We start from the raw sequence: 23,573 nt of genomic DNA, 5'->3' as shown, positions 1-23,573 counted from the left end.
TATGGAACATTTCAGAAAACTCAAAAAATTAACAAAGTTCTTGCATTAAGATTAGTTATGTTCTTATCGATGAGTGGAATATAGATTGCAATAGTACTCTCAGTATCGACGTTGAATATATTTCTTTGGCGTGGTTTCTTGATATCGATGGCACAGGCCTACTTCGCTCACATTTTCGAAAATTTCGTAAAAATAACTCTGCATTTTGTCGCATCTCTTGAAATTTCTGCATATCATCTTCCGCAAATTTCATAGCCTCGACAAAATTCCTTATACCTTATTCTCGCAAAGGCGGGGCAGAAACACAAAAAGTGTTCCCCGCATTATCCTCTTTAAGGCAGGATGTAGAAATGGAGTTGTCATCTACGCCACCTGACTGTAGGTGTTTGTGTCACCCAGTTTTTGATGGTGGCTTCGATGGCCGAAGGTGGGAGTACTATAACTGGTTGCGAACCGAGGAATGCCTGGTCTGAACCAACTCTGGCCAAGTTGTCAGATGTCTCATTACCAGGTACTCCTGAGTAACCTGGCAGCCAGAGTGAAGCAAGCTCGTAATGTTTACCAACATAATTTAGTCGAGACTTGCATTGCCGAACTAATTTTGATGTAGTTAGAGGGGTAGCCAATGCCTAAAGTGCAGCATGGTGTTCACCGCAGACACGTAAACTCCTTCCCTTCCACCTACTTTCCACCGCGTAGTCCATGGTCTTGAGAATTGCAAATGCCCCAGCCTGGAAGGCCGAAGCATATTCTCCAAGCTAAAAGTGAAGCTTATCTCTATTATCTTCTTCGATAAGGACTCCAGATTCTGAGCTAAGGTCAGTTTTCGAGCCATTAGTAAAGATTCGACAATGTGTGAGTCCAGACTCACTGCTGGAATCTAACCACCATTCAGGCTCATGGAACTCTACATTATAGAATCTCTTCAACAAAGGCAATGGTGGCGTAGAAGTACTCAGATCTCTACCGCCAGCAATTTCCGCCTCGCCCCGCTCAGTGGTATACCAACATATGAAGACACAAAGTGACGGTAAGTGCAGCTGTGAGTCAAGAGCAGCGCCAGGTTTTTGTTGAAATGGTTCCCATGCAGAACACGGCAATTGTTCTTTCAAGATTTACAAGCAGATTACGCTATTGATTGAGAGTCTACTCCACCACTTACGTTTACCTGATTATGGGTCTGATCATAGAGGAACAAATCCAGAGGATTTCCTTTGGTGAAAAACGCATACTGACCATAAAGATACGAACAATCTGTGTATACCTACTTCCGAACGATACTTCTTGATAGTTCTTGATAACTGTCCTGAAATCAAATAGGAGATAAAACAAAAAAAAACACCGTAACTAAAAACCAATACTGAATACCAGCTCTGCGACCTATGTATATACATTTACATATATATCGAGAATCGCTGTTCATGTCCGCAGAAAGTTCCATCTTTCTAATGTTATACCCTAACTTGCAAGGCAGATTGTGAAAGCGCTCAGGCTCTATCGACTTCCCACTTAGCAGCACTGTTTTTTTATACTTTTTACCACAGACAGCCGGTGGATCGTATATTATTTAGGTTACGTTGGACTAGACATTTTGCGACCCCTCATAGAAGGTATTAAAACCACTAATTACGTAAACGTTACTACGTTAAGTTATTGTTTTTTGTACGTTAAGGTATTGTTTGGCCATGAAGTCCGTGACAGGCATAAAATGCCTTTTATTTTCCGCTAAATAATTTTAGTGCAATGTTGCCATATTCACAGATTTAACTAGTATAAACTACAGTTTTATCAAAATTTCAGACTTGAAAGAATAAGTAAAAATTTCTCTTTTGGCTTTTTAAGAAGCAAATTTTTAAGTGAAAAAGAGGCGGTGGAGGTGCAGCGTTTTCTCTTTTGAATAAAAAACGGTCAACTGCATTTAAATCATACGTTAAATGACCTTAACATTCCAATCCATTCATTTTGTTGAAATTTCTTGGGGATTCACCGTTTTTGAAACTAAAATCTGACAACACTGGATCAGAGCAAACAACTTTACCGAGTTCCAACGACATTTTCCTTGGCACGCTCTATTCTTGATTTTACATGATGTCGTGTTTTAAAGAATGTAATTAGCTATGTTGTTATTGGGGAAAAGTTAGAATTTCAGTGATTCAACAGGTTGCTGACACTGCATTCATAATTCGCTTACTGACTGGTCCACAACGCAATGAAATGTTTAATTACTTTCCGTTGAAATCAACGATCGTCGCATTTAAAAAATATTTGCATTCTCTGCGACGACAGTGACTGAGCGCGACAAGGCTAAAGCAAAGAACGTAGCGCTTCCTAAGAAAGTAAGAAAACATTTCTGCGAACTTTCACACTCCCCCAATATCAGGGGCATTGCAATGCAATGTGTGCCTTTGTGTGTGTAGTCGAAGGGCCATGCATGAAAAATTGCATCCGACATTTAACACATTTTGCTTAAAAGTTAACATCAGCAGCAACAACAGTAACAAACACATCAAGAAGTAGAGTGCGGTTGGGTGTGGAAAGAGATAAAGACTGCAAAAAGACAACAAAGTATGTACATACAAATGTATGCGCAGAAACAATGCTGGTACAGAAACAAACAACAACATTGGTTAATAATTACAACAGCAAGCAAATGACAATCAACAATGACCACTGCCAGCGGCAAAGGCGATGCGACACGCTTACAATATTGCGTATTTATTTATGAGTACCTACCTCGCCTTAGTACGCACAAGTTTGTTTTTTTTGCGCTTTGCATACGACGATCTCATCACGCAGGTGTAAAATAACAATTAGGCGACAATAAAATTGTTGAACAACTTAAAAAAATGCTTATTTTAGTTTTTAGTGCCCCGAAGACAAGCGAACAACAGCAACAAAACAGAAATCCGGTTACGCAGCAATGACCAAAGAAAAATCCGCACTGTGCGACTGTGGGTAGAGTGGGTAGCAGCTGTCAAGCGTATATGTCAACATTAACTTTGTAACAATAATAACAACCACAACTGCGAAACTGCTAATGAATATGTTGACTTGGGAGTGTGACAATTAGTCTGTTCCAATTGCAGTCCGGTTTACAGGATTTAGTCAGAACTTACAGGAAGTCGTTCCTATTGACATAAAACCTGTAAGTGGGAACACATTTGAGAGAGTAACTGAGCAACTGTTCCTAGTCAGAAGTTACAGGATTTAGTCCGGAGATTTTTTTCCTGTAAGTTCATGAAAAGTGTCAAACGATCAGCTGATTTACATGTGCAAACAAAAACAGAAAGCGGTGAAAGCAAAGAACCTTATATTTGTTAAAAAATGGAAGTAAACAACGAAGAATTTAAATATGTATAGATTTTAATAATTATTTAGTGATATTTCAGCCAAATCAGTGTAGTACCAATGACATGTAAACAAACCGTCTGACGTTTTTACAGGAAATAGTGCTTTTTGCGTTCCTATGCACTTCTGCATCTATTCTCCTTTTACTCTCATTTGAGAGCGTAAAATTGTAGTTTGACAGTTCCACAGGTTTTAGTCCGAAGTTCAAAGGAACAGACTAAGTATTTGATGTCTTTCACTTTGGGCATTCCCAGAATGTGATTCCGAAAATAATGCCTTTTTAGCTACTAATTTCTTGATGATAAATTTGAAGTACCTCCATTTGATTTTGGTGCAAAAGTAATCGCATCCTTTTTTCACCACAATGAAGGCTAAAAAGCCGTAGCTCGTGAAAAATTGCTAAAATTGGCGTTTTGTAATGACTTGACTTTGGCAAATACATATGTAGTAAATATGTCCGAACTGGAATAAAAAACTCTACCAGCTCAGTGATGCCAGACATTCTCTATTAAAAATCCCACGAAAATTGGAAAAAAATCCCTCAATTACCCACAGCTTAAAAATTTATCCCACAAACAATTTAAACATATACATGTTTCAGTTGTAAAGAAGTAAAATCCATTAAAATAATAATAATAATAATTGGCGCTTACACATATGTGCTTCTCCTCCAATTTGTGGCGTGCCCCTTTTTGTTGTTACACAAAGGGGAGGGACCTACAGTTTTACGCCGACTCCGAATGGCGAGTGTATTTTTATGAGAAGCTGTTTTTCATGGCAGGAATACACTAGGAGGTTTGCCATTGTCTGCCGGGGGCCGACCGCTGTTAAGAAAAAACCCCTTTTTCTGCATTTTTTCACTCACTCATTTTTTCACTTTCATTTTTTTGCTCACTCACTAAGGGCCTAAAAGAATTTTTTGGTGACTTAAAAATTGAAGCACATTCATGAGCTATTAAACATTTCATCAGATATTTTGTTCCGCTTTTTACACGAAACACCAGTTACAACTGAAAAGATTCTTTCTTACTCAGCGCTTGAATTGGTTAACGTAAGAAAATTTTCGAAATTGTCCTTATACTTTTTAACAATTATATATCATTTCATTCCACATCACATCTTCAGAAAGATTAATTACGTAAGAATGTCGAATATTCTTAAATTTGGATCAATTATGCAACAATAACTGCATCAAAAGAAAATCCCTTATTTATTTGAAATGTCCCTTTTTTCCCTTTAAATAATTTTTGTTGCAAAATATCCCTAAAATAGGGAAATTACCCACAATCTGGCATCACTGTACCAGCTCTGCAAAGCAACAACAGCCACCTCACGCAAAATTGCCCTCTTAAAGAACCGTGTTTCCGCCTGTATAAAAGCGAGTTAAAGACTTCATATTCGTGGAACTACTTTAGAGTGGAAAAAGACCGTGCTATAAGTGTACATTTTGGAAGCAACCAAGTCCGACTGGGTTATTGTGTTTTTTTTTTTGCCACTACTCCATTATTAGCTAAATAAGCTGCTACTTTCACGACAACTATGTATTTATGAAAAACTTAACTTTTCGGTAAATAGATAAAAGCGATAAATGAAAAATATAAAATAAATATGTAGCTGCAAAATCGTTTCTACTCTTTTGAAACCAAAAATAGCAAAAATTCGGGAAGTACAGACTCCAATGTTGCTAATCTTTTATGTTAAACGGTTACACGCCTTTCAATTTGGCACACATATAGTTTTGACTTGCATTAACATACAGGATATCTTTTGAAAAGAGTTGCCACCTCTTAAAAAGTAACAAAAAAATGAAATTGTATTTTAAATAAAATATTACAACAATGTGGTTGCCAATAAAAAGGGTTTTAAAATATTTTTGTCGAAAATAAATTTTAAGAGGGTCGCCACCTGCATATAAAGTTAAGTTCTATTTTAAATTATAATGGAATTTCATAATATGGATGTCAAACGAAAGAGATTTTTTAAATAATTTTTTAAAAGATAATTTAAATTTTATTCATAAGTTAAATTAAGTTCTTATTACATAATGGTTGGCAGATGAATTCATTTTATGAAAGCTTTGGGCTGACTGCTGTCAGGTTGTGGTGACTTGACGGGCGGCCAGTGCATTTCGCTGCAAACTCAGAGATTAACACCCGCGATAAGCGCGACGTGTTGGACAAGTGAACTCAAATAAAAATTGAAGTGACGGCGCTCATGATTCAGCACAATTCGATCACTTATGCGTTCGAGATCGACATCGTCATGGCCAAATCCATGGCCAGCAGCGCCTGCATCGCCGTCACTGCTGCATTTAAATACATTCACCAAATGCGACTTTTGCTTTCCAACTACTTAAGCGACCGATCAGGCGAGTAAAGAAGAAAAACGAAAACCTTTAACTCCTCCAACTTCAGTTCCGCCTTCACCATTTGCGACGCATTCGTCGTCGTACACCTTAAAAATTACCTTCATTTTAGTGCAATTTTGATTCATATCATTTCATCGATACTTTTTTGAGCGCGTGCGCGCCTACTCGCTTTCGCTGTTCGACATTTAACGCCACCAGTGGTGTGCTATGGCGGCAGAGGAGGAAGAGATGGCGCGATCAAGTTGGTTTGGACGGATATCGTTGGACAAATGTAAGCGAGTCACTGACTTGAATTTTTTCATGCTTGCTGTTGTTGCTTTAGTTGTTGTTCTCTGCTGTTTGGCTACAAGTCAATTTGTGTTGCTAATCCTGGTTAATTTACAATATCAGTTGCAGTCATCTTGTCTCGTATGTTGTAGGTTTGGCATCGTTTCAATTAAGTCATATTTCGTTGCCTTTTCCCCAATTTGTATGGTGGAGAGCTCGACGTCCAAAGGATGACTGGCCAAAGTATTGGCGTACAGATCGGTAAAGATGAAATACACAAATGAAGGCAATGAATGTAACTAATTTTATGTTTTATTACTGCGTTGGTGGACAAAAAGCATGGATTATTGAATAGTTGCTTTGTTTTAATTGTTTTTAGTTTAATGGAAGTGTGCTGGATCAACATGCCCCAAAAAATGCTACAGAGCACGTCTAGATTCGAAAAGTGCAATATCCTTCCGCCTATACCGATTGTACCAAAATAGGCGGTTTCTTATAGACAGAGGTATTCTACGATGTTCGCTCGTTCCGGCTGTCTCAAGATCCCCCGTCTAAGCAAACATAAGTAATTAATGAGTACTTCGAGGAATAAAAAAAATCCAATTTCACTATAATTAGACGAAGAGTTAACAAATTCGTTTGAGATTTTGGAATCAAGAGCATATATTAGGTTAGGTTCCTGTAATTATTTAGTAGTTTAGAGAAGCACACTTAATACTGGTTTAACTATAGTGATGTCACTTAATGCAGGTCGACTGTCATCTTAGGTCCATTCTGACCTCACAACCCTAGGACCAAAAGCTCACCTGTTAAGCTTGAATTTGGGTTAATTATTCGTTTCCTCATCTAACCAGAGATATTTTCTGTTTTATGCGCAAATCTTTGCTGACTACCAAAATTTTAAGCGTCCTACCATCCTACGAAGGAGAAAAAATCTACCAATTTTTGGTAGGATAAGTCCAAAACGGCAACTCTGGCGGCAATCCGATGATTTTCGGACAGTATTTAGTTTGTACCTTTTTTGAACTCATCAATCCTAGTATTGCATCCGTCGGCGAAGGAATAGTTCTGTAATTAACCACGGGCTCTTAAGCAATTAAGTTTTAAGGTAAAAAATTTCAATTACAGATAAAATTTATTAGATGCAAACGGAAGTAGAAATTTGTATAGAAGCACTTACGCATAGATATGTATGTATGTAGGCAGATATGAACACTAATGCGCAGGCAGATGATGTTTATAAATAATTCACTCTGCGAATCAATCTTGTTAGCCACATTTTAACACAATCGCTTAAAATTCCATGCACTTTATTAGCATTCTCCATGAGCTATGTACATTTGTGTTTGCTCTATGTGTATGTATGTCAGTGAAGTGATTTTCCTTGACTTTTCACCGCCTGCAATGCATTAAGGAAAACCATTTATTGAGTGCGAACAAACGGGAGTATGAGTAAATAGTATGAGCCGGCACACATACATGCACGCCTGATGTTTGGTAATGCATTTGTTTGTCTGTGGCACAAACAAAACATATGCGATAATTATGAAGATGACAGCGGCGGGTGATGTGTTAAAATGCTTTGCCGTCCGCCTAGCACCGAGCGTCCCTACTCTCACAACAACACCGCCACTCAATCCTGCCGCATTGGGTCTAGCGCGCCCGCTAAAAACGCACTAAAATGTTCTAGTCATAAAATCGAAAATTCAAAAATGGCCCAGCCGGTAAAGTGCACCAAAAGCCAAAGGCCGCCAATGCAGCTGATGCGCGGCAGATGAAGGCATGGAGAAAAGAGACGTGCATGTGTGTGTATTAGGGCGGGTCAATTTTTTTTTATTTACTATGCGCTTATAGCATAGGAGCATTCTACGTGTAATTCTAAACAAATTTGCCGAAAAAACCATGGGTCTAAAATCAATTTGGGGTTTGCCAAGCTGCGAAAATAGGTTTCGAAGAAAATGTAAAAAGTTTCACTGTTGCGCCCTCTGGCGGAAATTTTAGGAAATATATAAGTGCAGAAATGGATTCTTCATACCAAAAAACTAATTATAGCATGACATGACGACAGCACAGCAAAATGCTAAAAAACCTTTTTTCGCAAACTCCAAATTGATTTTAGAGCCATGGTTTCTTCGGTAAATTTGCTTAGAATTACACGTAGAATCCATCTGTGGTCTGCGCTCACAGTCGAAAACATCTTTCATAGAAATTGACCTGCCCTAGTGTGTGTAGCCGTGAATGTGTGCGTTGCTAGCCACGCTGCTTGCGCCATTTATCAGCCAGTACGCGCGCAGCTTACCTCACCTCTCCTCATCTCTAATTTTAGCTGCGGCAACTACTTTGGCGGATGCATTGCGGCACTTTGGAGGTCCAACAGGCAGTCAGCCAGCAAGCCAGCCTGCTAGTACTAGCGGCTGTGCACCTAAATGCTTTTATTTGTATTTTTTTTTGGTTGTCTATAATCGCAAGCGCACACTAATGGATGCATATTTTTGTCTCTCCATTTTTGTTGTTGTAAAAATTAACAATTGCATGCGTTTTTTAGGGCGCTAGTGGGAAAGTAAAAAGGTACAACAACAATAACAATGGGAAAACAAGGAAATAGGTAGAAAATTTTGATTTTTGAATGTGAAATAGGAAAATGTGCATTCGACATAAATAAATAAACGCGGGTGAAGCGCGTTCAAGTCCTGAGTAGCCGACGCTTTGGAGCGCGTTGGTGGGGTAGTAGAGGAATTCACGCAGACCGCGCGCTGGAATGTACTAGTGTCGGGTGTTAAAAGGTTCACATGTTAAATCTGGCACACGCCACAACAGCGGCAACAACGAAAACAATCAAGCGTTTTAACGCATTGACACTGCAAACCAACAATTACGCGCTTCAAAAAAACATACATATGTATGTATGTATGTAACAATTACGCGCTTCAAAAAAACATACATATGTATGTATGTACAGGAATCGATCAGCTGTCGGGGCTTGCGCGGGAGCACTATCTGTGTACCTAGTAGTGGGCGAGTGGAGCCGGTGGCAATACATTTTGAAGATCGCACATGTGGTGCCCATGTACTTACTTACATAGGTACATTTATGTATGTATATGCGTATGTAGTCGCATCTTGTTCCCTAGCTCCAGCTTCAGCTTCAACAGCAGGCTAATTGCGTTTATTAGTCGCTTCAGATTGGTATGTGGCAGATGATTTGTTTGGAACGTCAATCGATTCATGTCGCCTGTCAATCCCCCACACACATAAATACATACATATATACTACATTTACAAAATAATGTGTTCAAAAAATGTGTAAATAAAAAGTATAAAAAATAAAATAATTTTTGAAGAATAGGAACATTATTTAAAAATATTCAAAATTTCATGCATTATTTACAAGAACTTATTAACTACAGTACTTAGTTTGAATAAATTTATTTTCATATTCACATATTCGGAAACACCCTTCAAAGTAAATAGTCCAACTGTTGGTAGCCACAAGGGGGGCTGCATGCTTAACCCGTTAATCCTAACTCAGAACACTTCCTCGCACACTCCTATTTTTCCTCGATAATACTGGAATACTACTGTGTCCCTGAGCCAAGTAGAAATTGATATATTGACTATAAGCTACTGAAGATATTGTGGCGATATTCGGCCTTATTTAACGCACATCGAGTTAGTCGTTAGCGACTGCTTGAATATCTACAACGAAACTGAGGGTTGTTGGATCTTTCATGGTTACCAGCGTCGCCGCCATATTAACTGCCTGGAACACGCTGCAGAAATCTGGTAGTAGTCTATAGACAAGATAATGTCTAAAGGAAGACGCCAGATATTGTACCATAGTTCAATTTGTAACCATCGTTATGAACGATATCGAGTGGATACCGAAGTTTCCGTCAAAGTCAACTAAGTCTGACAGCGCTCTTAGCTGAGTGGAATGTCCAAGAGTGCCTCCAATGCTGCGTAAGTGAGTATAGGTCCATCAACATCCTTTCTAATCATACTCATGCAGGTGTAGAGCGGATTTGGCGATTTCCTTCCCCCTTCTTCGCCCTTCAATATTCCTTTTCAAGGAAAGTGAAACGCTTGTTCAATGCCCTCCACAACTGGGTCAAACCTGCGTCAGCCGATCTACCTTTGCGGCGAAATGTGTTGGACATAGCTGAATTTCTCGGAAGTAAGGCAACTCGTGTTGTGTGGGATGAAAAGTCTCTCCTTCTCCTTGCGACTGATGGATTTAAAATATTTTACCGTCTTTTCTACTTTAAGGATGAATACTATAGATAACTGTCCCTGCAAATTGGGGTTATCTAAGAAGTATTATGGCTATTGATTTGGAGCATAGTTCGCTTTACGGTATGTCTAGGGCGGAAATACCTGGTAGTCAATGGTACCTTGCCATCTGTAATGATTTTATCGTTTATACAGCCTCGCGTATATGTGATAGAGGTTGCTACCATGAGGTTGACTTTCTCCTCCAGGAAGTGTATATGCTACCTAAACATACATACGTTATTCTAAGATCTCAAAACTATTTTCAGTGTGCCCTCTTCCAGGCTTTTACAGAAAGCTGAAAAAATAGGTTCCTTAGAAAAATATCTTCCCAATCTCGTGGTTTCTGAAGTTTATTCGAAGTCTTAAAAAAATTTGGATCACGATATCGTCTTCTTAAAGTCAATGAAACTGCGACGGTGTGTTTATCAGTCTCTTGATTTCTTGGTAAACTTTGCTCTTTGCTTTGTTGGCTTCTTAAAGGCCAGTCTCTGTTATCGATTTCAAATGGGGTTTGATTTTAGACGGTTTTTCCAACTACACATAATATTCGCACAGCTAGCAGATTCGTTCGCGGAAGCATTTTACGTCTTCTCTTCGCAAAGCCGTTCATACTTCGGCATAATTTAGGCATAGTTTTTCTGTAAAACCTTTTCATCGATTTTAGCGAGCCTTGCACTGGCTGAATCACGATATGAGATGACTCATCGGTAGGATGTTCGGGCAACTGTCATATTTTTCGTCAGAAGACTAAAGCAATTGATAGGTATTGAGGTCTTTGGAGGTACATCCGGCTCTGCCGCATAGACTCGTCAAGAGGTTTGCATCAGTCACCAAGGCGGGGCAGATACCTTAATGATCTGGTCAACAATAGCTCGTCGTTCACTGTTGACACCACTCCAATGTTAAGGTCTCTGGATATTTTAGATGCTTCTTTTGACGGAAACTAATGTCCTATGTATCCTGTCAGCGATTCTTTAAACCGCATGGCCGGAACTAATATCGCACTATCCTAGTAAAACAATCTGAGGTTTATGGAAAATCAGCTCTTCCCGAAACCAGAGTAGTATTCATATTGGGGATACGGAAAAATTTAACTAAATGTGCCGCATATGTCCGCCGGATTTTGTTTTAGTACCGGACTCTGGATTTCTGTATCCAACATCCTCAAGGATTGCCAATGATTTTAATAAATCCACTTTTAAGAAGTTTTCTAAGAAACTATTTTTAATTATTCCTTTTCATTATTTGTCTGAATTGAAAAACCCCAAAAAAAAACATCTCTGCAAATATTGGCTCAGATGCCGGACCAATGATTCAGCTTGCCGCTACTTACTAAAAAGAAGTGCCGCTTAATAAATTCATAAGCATTTATGTAAACATCAAACAAAATTTAAACAGATTCGCTTTTTTCTTTTTTTGTTTGTATTTGGTCTTTGTCATGTAAACGTTACCCCGTTCTTTCGGGGCTTCCTAAGAGACTACCGCCAAAAATGTCAAAGTGTCAACAGCCAAGTGCTGTCCATCCAAGACGACAAATACCGAATTAAACAAATATGCACGAAAATACCAATACTACTCATTATTCATACCTTGGTCGAGCAAGTATTTATTGTTTTTAAGTTTTTTGTTGCTTTATGTACTTCTAAAGAAGCCGAAAATGATGTGAAGACCATACGTGCAAACATGGCTATGACCACAATGGCCAAACTACGAAGTAAAAGCCATTCGAGTTGTAAGATTGAAGTGGAATTGGGGAAAAGAAGTCTTTAAAAGTGTTTGCACAAAAAAATTCCGAATAAAAAATTAAGCCAGTGAGCATTGAATAAATTCAAAGCATTGGAACAAATGCAACGTTCAGCGCTCGGATTGAATTCAAGGTGCAAAGGGCAGGCAAAGGCAGCGAAAACAACAATGTTCAAAGTGACGCATTGTTGAGAGACAGCAAATTGACATAATGTGGCGTTTAACAAACGCCAAAGGCGTGCGAGCGCACACGCACACACACACACACACACATGCCCAAAGATAGGCTTAACGCACCGCCAAGCCAGCAGACAATGGATATCCATCAAATGCACAAAAGGTCATGTCACAGATGCGCGCAGACCCAAACACCAAAAAAAAACACACACATACAAAGAACTACACACACACACACACGCGCGCTGGATATAGCCAAGAGCACGCGGAGGATAAAAGTGGCATAAGCGCGTTACCAAAGTGGCCAAGCGAACGGAACGAGGCTGAGGAGCTGAAGAAAGCAGCAGCGGCGGCGGCGGCTACTCTGCAGATTAAGCCATCCTCCTCGGGCAAGAAACGGCTCAAGTCGCACAGCCGACCGAAGATGATGACAAAAAAAAACACAAAGTCGGAGAAAGAAGTGGAAACGTTGAACAAATAACATGCAACCACATGCGGAGTAGGCGAGTAGTGGAGAGCTGAGCATTTAAGGCGATGAGCACAGAGATGGGATAGCGCAGATAAGACGCCGATAAGACGCTGAATAATGTGCGACAAAGACAATGCCCAAAAGCAGAGATATTAACAGATATATGCACATACATATGTATGTATATGTACATTGGTTTGTATGCTCAACAGTGTGCCCCATGGACCATGGTCCACATCCACAACAAAAGACATCCAACCCACCATCCAGGATGACACAATGCAAAGTCGGCCACTTTTGGAAGTTCGCAGCCAATGTGTAGCTGTAAATGAGAGAATTAGCGTAATCGGATCGCCATGGTGACCTCTGGAGAGTGACGCAAAATGCAAAAACATAACAAGAGAACAATGTATGCGCCCGCCTCAACGGCTAAAGATGCAACTCCGCCGATAATATAGAGATCAACGAGGCGCATGATGTGCACAATACAAATTAGGCGCTTCACTTGCGCCACAATATCGCGTGTATGTGTGTGTTTGTGTGTTTCTGTGCAGATGGAGGGAAATCGGTTTTAAAGTAACTATGACATTGAAAAAAAGAAGAAAATTCTCACACCTTTGTTCACGCCTACAACTACGCCTTCGATGCGGAATTTTAAGTTCAAAGAGGCTGCATTAATGACAGTTAATCCGCTTTTCGGCGTTTAGTGTCTAAGCAGTACGCCGGCGCGGTGACGGTTCCTAAGAGGACAAAGTAGTGCATATTTATCTAAATTCCAGCTCAAGGAATTAATGTTATTTTTTTCTACTTTTGTAGTAAACTTATGTACAACTACATTGTATGTACATGGGCTATTAAAGTTTAAACCAAATTAGACCAAATATTTGTTAGGTACCATATATGTATTTACATTGAAACATTCCGGGGTCACTTTCGAGCTGAGTAATATATAGAAATATTAGATCTATTGTTACCCAGATTTATTTTCGAGCCCTATAAATCTATCGCACCAGACGGAACGTAACCGGCTCATTAAAGACCATCTTTATCGGCTATCTGAGAGTCTGCCATAACCAAATGCTCTGCAAGAACGTTAAATTGGTATTTATACCAAATTCTATTCTAGCCTTGGACTCAGCGATCGAAGAGGAAGCAGTGCAAATTATCCATCGACTATTTTCTTTTGAATTTTGGAAGAACCATTAAAGCTCAGAGCAGTGCCCATTTTTGGACCTGATACCTGTTATTCTTGTCAGAGTTCTTACAAAGGAGCAATGGTGAGATCCATACACTATCTTGGTTACATCGGTAAAAATTTTAAATATCGGCAGCTTCAAAACTGAAAATGGAACTAAAGCTAAATGTGATCTAGATAATAGGCAGAAAGAAGAGTGAACATAAAATCAGCATCTGCTGAGAGTCAAGCTGTTATGTGGGCTTGGAAACAGTCGTCCGGCCTGAAGTTTTGTCCAAGCATAGCAGAAACTGTCAGATACTTAGGGATCTTATGAATAAAACTTATGAGCACCATTGGTACAATACCTTCAAAACAACCAAGTGTGCATACAGGGTAGACAAAGCAACGAGCCCTGATAAATTGGACGTATTGCGGGATGTAATAAATGGGCTTGAAATATGATTGCCATAAGTATTTTTCTCGGAAGTGGTTTTTAATTATTTCGTCTCATTAACTGAGAAATGACTTCAAATAAACCCTACTAAAATTCCTCGCCATAATCATGAGCGTCAATACCTTCGCCATGACTCCTCACACGCAGGATAGCGAGTTTTGGGGACTTTCTCCAGGTGTAGTACAATTATATTCTACGGAGTCCTCGCATTGTGTCCTACGCTCATGAAATCAACAGCACTCATAAGCAACCAAAGAATACAAAGAAGCGTGGAATTTAGAAGTTTTCTCCACGCCGACATTTAACCTAAATACGAAGTGACTACATACCCAATTTATCTAAACTCTCACGAGATGGACGTTATGGTAGCAGTAAGTGTTAAAGAAGCCGACTGATGGATCGTAGGAACCTTAGGTCACTAAGCATTCCTACGCAAGTTTCAAATCTCTATGCTCATCAGTAAATACTATAAGAAATACAAGGTTCTGATTACCTCAGTCATACAGATTGCTCCAAACTTTAATGCAGAGTAAGAGAAGGTGTTTACTCAGCAGAACTGAGGTTAGATACATCCAATTCAATCGCACATCAAGAACATAGTGCTCGATGAAGGACCGCATCATCCAGGAAATCACCCTATTTCCACCAAATATTAAGGCTAGACTTGCAAGGTCTCGAATCTGCCTCCTCCCCCTGATACAGGGTGTTCTGCAGCACGGTGATCATGGTTTGTGGTCAGTGGTCCTTCCAACTATATTCAAATAGCTTGGGTCTCTGCTGTGGCCGACTGTGATTCGGCGTTCCCTTTTATTTAGTCGCCGAAAGGATCCAGGTTAGTACGCGACGCTAAAAAGTAGTCCGGATCTCTGCAGAATGTCACAGACGGACACGGTGCGAATAAGTCCCATTTTTAAATTTTAGATACCGCACCGATGGCGCCGTATGAGTCCCCTCCACTCTCTCTTAAAAACACAGTTAACTCCAAGCCCGTCAGAACATGTCATGCCCACCGAGTGCTTGTACATATGGCGAACCTAGCTTCCAAGTGGGGTGCAACCCAAACCAGAACGGCGGTTAGATTCTACACATTCAGGGTTTTTTGTGTCTGGATCGGGTAGTCTTCTTTGTATGACTTATTAGTCTGCAAAAAATGTATAAAATAAGTTCATAGTATTAAGTACCTTTAGCAGTTATGAGCTTATATTTGTTATTGTTGGAAAAGTACATTTTTAGATGGACTTAGTATGTTAAGTAACTTGAGCCATTTTGTGAACAAAATTCAATTAATCAACCCTTTCTGTTATCAAACTCCCTATTTTCCCACTGTTCAAAACTTGCTTGTAACGTATCCATATGCTTACATACATCTACAAACAGAATCAATAAAAAGGCAATCAATGACGCTGCCATAAAATTCCCAAGTCAGCAATTTTCAGCGGCTGGATATTAATGAATATTATTTAACTACAATATCCTTTTTCCTCAATGACTCAACGCAAGTCTATTGACTTTGGAAAATAGCGAACTTCTCACGCTCAAATGTGTTAATGATAATAAATGGCAAGTGTTGCTTTCACGCTTTACGCGCGCTAAAAAACAGCCAGTGGGAAAATAGTGACCCGTGCAAAGAATAGAATTACCTCGTCGAACGAGTTGGCGGCACAAGTGCACCGCATGTGGCTTGGACGCGCGACGCAGCAAAGCCAACGCCACACACCCCAGTCTTTAACTTAGAAGCGTAAACAACCAACTTGCTGTGAGTTTTTTTTTGCGGTGTTGCAATGCAGATATTGAATTATTACTATGCAACCAAAGAGAAAGCCGGGAAATGACGGAAAAATTAGCCGCAAAATGGCCTAAGCGAACACGCCCGCGTGAACGTCGTCAGCGTCGTGCGGCGAAGAGGGAAGGAGATGGCATAAAAAATTAGTTCAATGAATTGTGAGCGACGAAGAAAAGCACAAGGCAAGGCGAACAGCTCGAAAACGCAGCTGAGGAGCGGCACCGGAAACGAAGCGTAAAAAATTACTTCCCAGCCGCGGGCGCCCAGAAAGTGTTGAGTTAATGGGTTTCCGCCGTTAAGGACACGCAGACGGGCATATGTAGATTGGTAATGAAAAAAAAAAATGCGACAACACTTAAAAAAGTAGACGCCCGACTATCGACACGTGCGACCTCCGCGCGAGTGTCCGGGCGCCGAGTGTGGCAATAATGAAAACACAAAATATTTTCAAAACATCGGCAACAAAGTCACAGGCAAAACATAAACACTGACAAGAGGCAAACAACCCTCTGGCAAGAGCGCTAGTGTAAGCGGCGATCAGCGGACTTGATGAGCGCGCTGTCAAGGAAAGCGCCGGATGACACGTGAGCGCAGGCCAATATGTAACTAGGACACGTGACGCAAGACAATTGCAACAATTTGAGAAAGGATATGCGAGGGCATGCAAACGGTTAAAGTTCTGAAGCAAAAACACTTCAACAGCTGCCCGAGCGAAAAGGATGACGACGCTTACATTCGCAAAGGCTGCGCGCGTTAGCAATCAACAGTGCGGCGCTGCACGTATGCATGTCGTCAAATGGCGCGCTGTCAGCCAGTCAACCGCTAGGTCGGTCGATTAACTCTCCCCCGAGAAATGCAATGAGAAACAAACTTTAATTTTCACTTTCCGCCTGCCAGCTGAGCTTCAACGGCCAAACAGCCGGCGCGGCGCATTCAACAAAGATGTGTTGGCCCAACTAATAAATAACGACGCGGTGGCATGAAGCACGCAAAGCGCGGCGGCTGCGGCACAAATTGTTAGGATAAACAACAATTGATGTGGCACGTGCGCGCGCAGTTATGCTACTTCGGCGGAGGCATAAACAAGTGCAACGCGGCAGGCCTGCGAATTGGCATAAATGTTTTGGATTCATCGCGTTCGCGCGCCGCTTTTAATTGCAGTAGTCGACGCGCGCTCAGTTCACATACTACATATGTATGTAGTCTCATTCTGGAACAGAAGTGAATAATCGCATTTCCGCTCGTCGCAGATTGATGCATGTGCTTCTTCGTTTGTTTGTTGCGCGCGCGCTCATTTAGCGTTTGTGGGTGTTGCCGCGCGTGCAACACATTTTGAAAGTCGCTGTCGATCTGAGATCTGCATGCACAGTAGTGCTTTGAGCAATGATGCTTTTTTTTCATTTGCAATCGTTGTGTGCGCTTTGCCTTAAGCGCAGGATAAACGCAAGTACTACATAAGTGCTTACAATAGTAGCGCCGCCAAGGCCATTCTTTCTTTCCTTCAGGCCAACACGTGGCGCCGCTGCCTTTTTAATTGTTATAATATCGTTTTGATCGCATTGCAATAATATCGAAATCATGAAAACATTGGAAATCGTTTGACAATTTTGGCTTATCGCATTAATTTTAATTTGTTCGTCAATTAAGTGCTCATACGATTTTGATTAGAACTACATCAGAAAACTATAAATCATGGGCTGGGAGGGTATTTACAAAGCGGAAGTGAAATGGAAGCATCGACTGGGAAAGGAAGTTGGTTCTAATTCATGTCTGGCTTCTCTCAACTCAGGGACTGGACTACGAAAGTGGAGCTGAGCGTTAATGCGGAGAATATCGGCGTAGTACCATTCACTAAGAAATACAAGACCCCACCGCGGAACAGAAAAGCACAAAGTACCTCGGAATCTTACTGCACAGCAAACAGTCGTGGAAAGTTGGAGGAGTATTGAAATGTATTGGACTGCAGTAGCGATTTTTCTCATGCACTTTCACAATGGGTGTGGACGGCTATTGTTAGACCTATACTATTCTACGGGGTATTAGTCTTGTAGAAGATTTAGGTATCTAAAAATACTAGACTCCTGCCATCGGCGCAACAAGTAGCCAAGACCATAGCAGGGACTCAGGACGTGTCGCCACGGCAGTATAGTTTCAACCTTGAGAGGAGGAAAAAACTCTGTATCCCGCACTTCAGTTTCAAAGGGTCTCTTAGCCTAAGTGTGCATGCCCGTAGATGATATGAGACACGTTCACATCGAAGGTTCCAAAATGGACAAAGGAGTAAAAGTTGCGGTATACTACTTTGAATCGGTACGGCATGAAATAAATCTGCCGTGTGTGCGTATAAACTTTTATATTTACAGTCAGATAGCCATTAAGGCTCTACTAGTATTGCATATCTTCTCAAAATCGTTCTAAATTGTAAGGTGACAATAGAAAGGTTAGCAACGGCCAAAACCGTCCACCTGCAAAGGGCTCCAGGACATACAAAATAAAGAAATATCCATGTTTACGCAGGCGATGTCCAACTGTATATCCGTCAACACATGTATAACTCACTTAAACAGCGACTTAAATTCTTTGAATAAGTGGGCGTCGGACAATGGCTTAATGGAAACTAAATGTTCTGTACAACAACATTGTGCGATATATTTTTGGTATTCAAAGAAATTAGCATATTTCTGAATTCACGTTGAAAATCTTCGCTAAAGCTTTTGATGACATACTCAAAGTCAGGTGTTTAATGTTATTGCAAAAAGTCATGACTACTAAAGAGGCCAGTTATCTGAAAGTGCGACTTTCATGGACTAGGTCCTCCCGGTTTCCTACTATTTCATTTTTGAAATCTAGTTACCCGGTTTCTGAAAGTCAGTTCCTTGTCTATGCGGTCCGTCTTTGGAACAGCTTACCACCAGCGAGAAAAAATAGTAAACCCACGCTGCGATTTAGGGGCGAACTTATGCGTCACTTTGCCAAATGACTGATATGGGTACCGTGAACGTTGGCTTCAAGTAGCGCAGTTAAGAAACTTTGTTCAATGATTTCTTTATCAAAACATCGGTACAAAACAGCCAAAATTAAATTATTTCCCGTAATATCAAGGAAGAAACCATAAATAAAAACAAGTAAGAAAGTCTAAGTTGGCGCAAGTATTAAATATATGTTTTTCACCTTTCCGTACGCTACCGCTACATGATAAACCGGGGTGTATCCATTTTGAGTAAATTAGCGTCCTTAAATTTCGAAATATTGAAGTTTGAAGCATTTCTGAAATTCACTGATATATGAAAAGCGGTCGTAATTTTAGTTCGATTTCAATAATTTTCAACGTTTTGCTTCTATGTGGCAAGCACAATAACCACACCGAGTTTGGTACAAATTGGTAGAACGGTTACCGAGATACATATATGTGATCACAAGTAGGCGGTGCCACGCCCATTTTTCAAAATTTTATCATTAACGTATTTCTTGGTAAAGAATTGTTGCAAGCATCAATTTTGAATAAATTAGCTGCAATAATTACTGATTTATCGAAGATTTCGTATTTCTCTAAATTACCGTTATATGGGATGTGGGCGTGGCCATTTCGTATGTTTGCCAAGTGCCAAGTTTGGAAGAAATTGGTGCAGCGGTTACCAAGATATACACATGTAACCATAAGTGGGCGTGGCTACGCCCATTTTCCAAAAATTTATAATATTCTTATTTTTCGTCTAAAACTTATTGTAAATATCAATTTTGAGTGAATAATCTTCAGTAGTTACTAAAATATCCCAGTTTTCGTATTTCTGAAAATTACCGTTATATGGGAGGTAGGCGTGGTTATTGTCCGATTTTGCCCATTTTCAGCACCATCCGTCCTCCGCCCGAAAAAAGTGCACATACCAAGTTTCGTTAAGATATCTCAATTTTTACTCGAGTTATCGTGTGCACAGACGGACGGACAGACGGACGGACGGACGGACAGACAGTCACCGCTTAATCGAATTCTCTTTTCATCCTGATCATTTATGTATACATTTGTCTATATCTATCTCGATTCGTTTTGCCTGTTACAAACAACCGTTATGTGAACAAAGTTATAATACCCTTGTGCACAAGTGCGCTCGGGTATAAAAAAACTTAAGAAGAAGTTGTATATTCCACCAAAAATAAAGGGTTCAAAGAGACTAGCCAACCATAAAGAAAAAGAAAACTTCGAATCAGTCTAAAGGGTTATGGAATTCAAGCACCTACATCAGGGGCGAACGCAGGTAGGGGTTTTGGGGGTTCAAACCCCTCCCGAAATGCCCGCTGAAAATTTTTAGAAATTTCTCTCTTTGTATTTAGTTAATTACGTAAACAAAAGCAATACTGTTTTTATTTCCGTAAAAGTTTGTACGAATTTTCAACTACATATTCGAAAAAATCTGCAAATAAAGAACAAACCGAGATGAATGAGCACAAGCTTGGAAGCATAACCGGACTAAATATTGATGTTGATAGATAACTCATACGCCATGGCATTTTAACGATATACGTTTTCGACCCCGCGCCCGCACTCACAGACGACATGTCTGTATGTATGTTGACTTATACTTGCAACAATGCACTTTCAACATAGGCCGGAATAACTTTAAGACCATAAGAATTGGCAGGAAAACTTGAATTCACCTATATATATATAAATGTGAATGGCTGTTTGCTTATTACCTTATAACTTCTGAACCGCGGCACGGAATCGCACGAAACTTTGCACACTTATTTGCTTTTTCCCGGGGAAGGTTATAGGCATAGAGAAAAATGGGCAGGGCTGGAAAAGAGGGCGTGGCACCTCCTATACTTACTAAAATTTTCATATTGTATATCTCTTGAAATATTTGTGGTAGAGCATTGGAACTTGCTGTCGAGATAAATAAAATTAATTCCATACTCATGGGAAAAATTGGTGGTATTGGAAAAGGTGGCGTGGCACCTCCCATGGGCGTGAATTATTTAATCAGCTCTAACTTCGGAACCGTAAGTCACATGAACTTGAAATTTGGTATGCAAACATATCTATAGTAGATGCTTATCTTAAGGTATATGTAAATGAGTTTGTAAAAGGGGGCGTGGCAGATAACATAGGCGTGGAATTTTTAGTCAGTCATAACTTCGGAACATAAGTCACATGAACTTGAAATGTGGTATGCAGGTATCTACGGTAGGTGCTTATAGTAAGGTATATATATAAATAAGACTGTGGAAGGGGGGGACAAATCCCAAAGGCGTGGAATATTTTACCAGTTATAACTTCGGAACCATAAGTCACATAAACATAACATTTGGTATGCAGACATATCTATGTTAGGTGCTTATAGTAAGGTATATATAAATGAGTTTGTAAAAGGGGCGTAGCACTTAACATAGGCTTGGAATTTTTTGCCATAGCTTCGTAACCACAAGTCACATGACCCCTAAAATTCCTTCTGGCGTGGGGTGAAACCCGTGAGTGAAAGCTAGTTTTCTATATATTTTAGTTAAAATTCTGTTCAAATTTCAAGTCATATGAAGTACGTTGTTCAGCAGCCAGCCCTCCTGATATCAATTTATATGCATACTAGCTTTTTCCCGAGGGTTTCACCGCACGTCTTTATACAAATATGAAAAAAATTTTATGTAACGATGTTATGTTTCATTTCTTCTTGAATTTTAATATAACCGTGATAGCATAATAACGTAGAATAGTTGTTTAGCTGGGGTCAAAAAATCAAAGCAATAATATGTTTATAATAAAATAGTTTTCATAAATTATAAAGATAATAGTTGAAATACCAAAGTTGTATTGTAATAACTAAATTTTAACTATCTAATTTCTTACTCTAATATTATTCCGCAGCACGTTTTTAGTACCAATGCATCTATTAACATAGATGCATTTTCCAATGCAATTATCATAAATTTTATTTTCGATAAAGAGTTGGTTTCATTTTAAGGCATCCTATATTATTGTCATTGCAAAAGCTAAGTGAACTGGAAACTGAAGTTTTTTAAATTCTAAAGGCATATCAGAAGGAATTAAAGGGGTTATGTGATTTGTGATTCCGAAGTTATGGCTGATAAGAACTTCCACGCCCATGTTATGTGCTACGCCCCCTTTTACAAACTAATTTATATATACCTTTCTATAAGCACCTACCATAGATATGTTTGCATACCAAATTTCAAGTTCATGTGCCACGCTCTCTTTTATATATACGTTACAATAAGCGCCTCCCGTAGACATGTCTTCGTACCAAATTGCAAATTCTTTCGACTTATGGTCCCGAAGTTTTAGCTGATTAAACATTGGCAGGTCTATTGGCGGTGCCACGCCCCCTTGCGAAATTTACGACATATTTTCAAATAAGACCATACCTATAACCTTCCCGGGGTAAAAACAAATAAGTCTGGCAAGTTTCGTGCGATTCCGTGCCGTGGCTCAAAAGTTATAAGGTAATAAACAAACAGACATTCACATTTATATATATAGATAACAAGCTAAGCTCACAAAAAATTTCAATCGATCTGAAGAATGATGAGTTTTTTGGGCATGAGCTCTCCGTCTAGATGCTCTGGCAACACCACTTTATATACATACAGGGGCGCACCCAGGAATATATTTTGGGAGGGGTTTATACTTCTGAAAATTCGCTTCAGATAAAATGATCATTAAAGTACATTTATGCAAGTTTTATGTACAGTATGTAATAAATAAATAAACTTTTTTAAGTTTCATAAATTGAATTTATTTACATAAAATTAGCAAAAACTCAAACATTTGTAACTGACTTCGAAAAAGGGGTAGGTTATCAATTCGTCGGAATAGTATGCTAACGCATAACTTTGGACCACGTGAAACGATTTCAATAATTCTTTTTTTTTATCGGAAAGATGGTACCTCAAGGGTCTTCCCGTAATTTGAAATTACTTGTTTAATATAAAGTTCTATAAACACAAGATGCGCTCAACTTGCAAACGTAATAAAAAAATTAAAAAAAAAAATAGTTTTAATGTTCATTTTCCTCGAATGAGATGGTGATTTTTTACGATTGCCTAAATTTTAAATATTTTATTTTAAATATTTCGAATACCGAGAAAATTAAATAAACTTGAATTTTTGTTATGTAGGCAATTTTGGTGGAACGAATTCGAAGTGGGCAAATTAAATCTTCGAATCCTTGTTAAGGACATACCAGTTGTAAACTCTTTGAGGCTCAGTACGTGAGTATGCATTGCATATTTTTAGGTTTCATTCGCAGTTACACTTTTAAGAGCTCTCAAAAAAAAAACGAAAAATTCATATTAAATGGCGCACAAGAAATGGAAAAGGAATTTTCTTCTATCAAAATTTCTTAAATCAATTTGCATCTCTCAAGAAAAAAATGCTCGTATATTTATTTCTTTAAGAAAATTTACAGCAAAAGCAAAGTGCTTTATAATAAAAAATATACAGTTTGTATTTCAGGTTATTAGCTTTAGGGGGGGGTTTGAACCCCAAAACCCACCCCTTGTGTG

The sequence above is a fragment of the Rhagoletis pomonella genome, unplaced genomic scaffold (assembly GCF_013731165.1).
Source record: "Rhagoletis pomonella isolate Grant_MI unplaced genomic scaffold, Rhpom_1.0 Rhpom_scaffold_00006, whole genome shotgun sequence".
NCBI classification, from domain to species: Eukaryota; Metazoa; Arthropoda; class Insecta; order Diptera; family Tephritidae; genus Rhagoletis; species Rhagoletis pomonella.
This window is presented reverse-complemented; position numbering follows the sequence as displayed.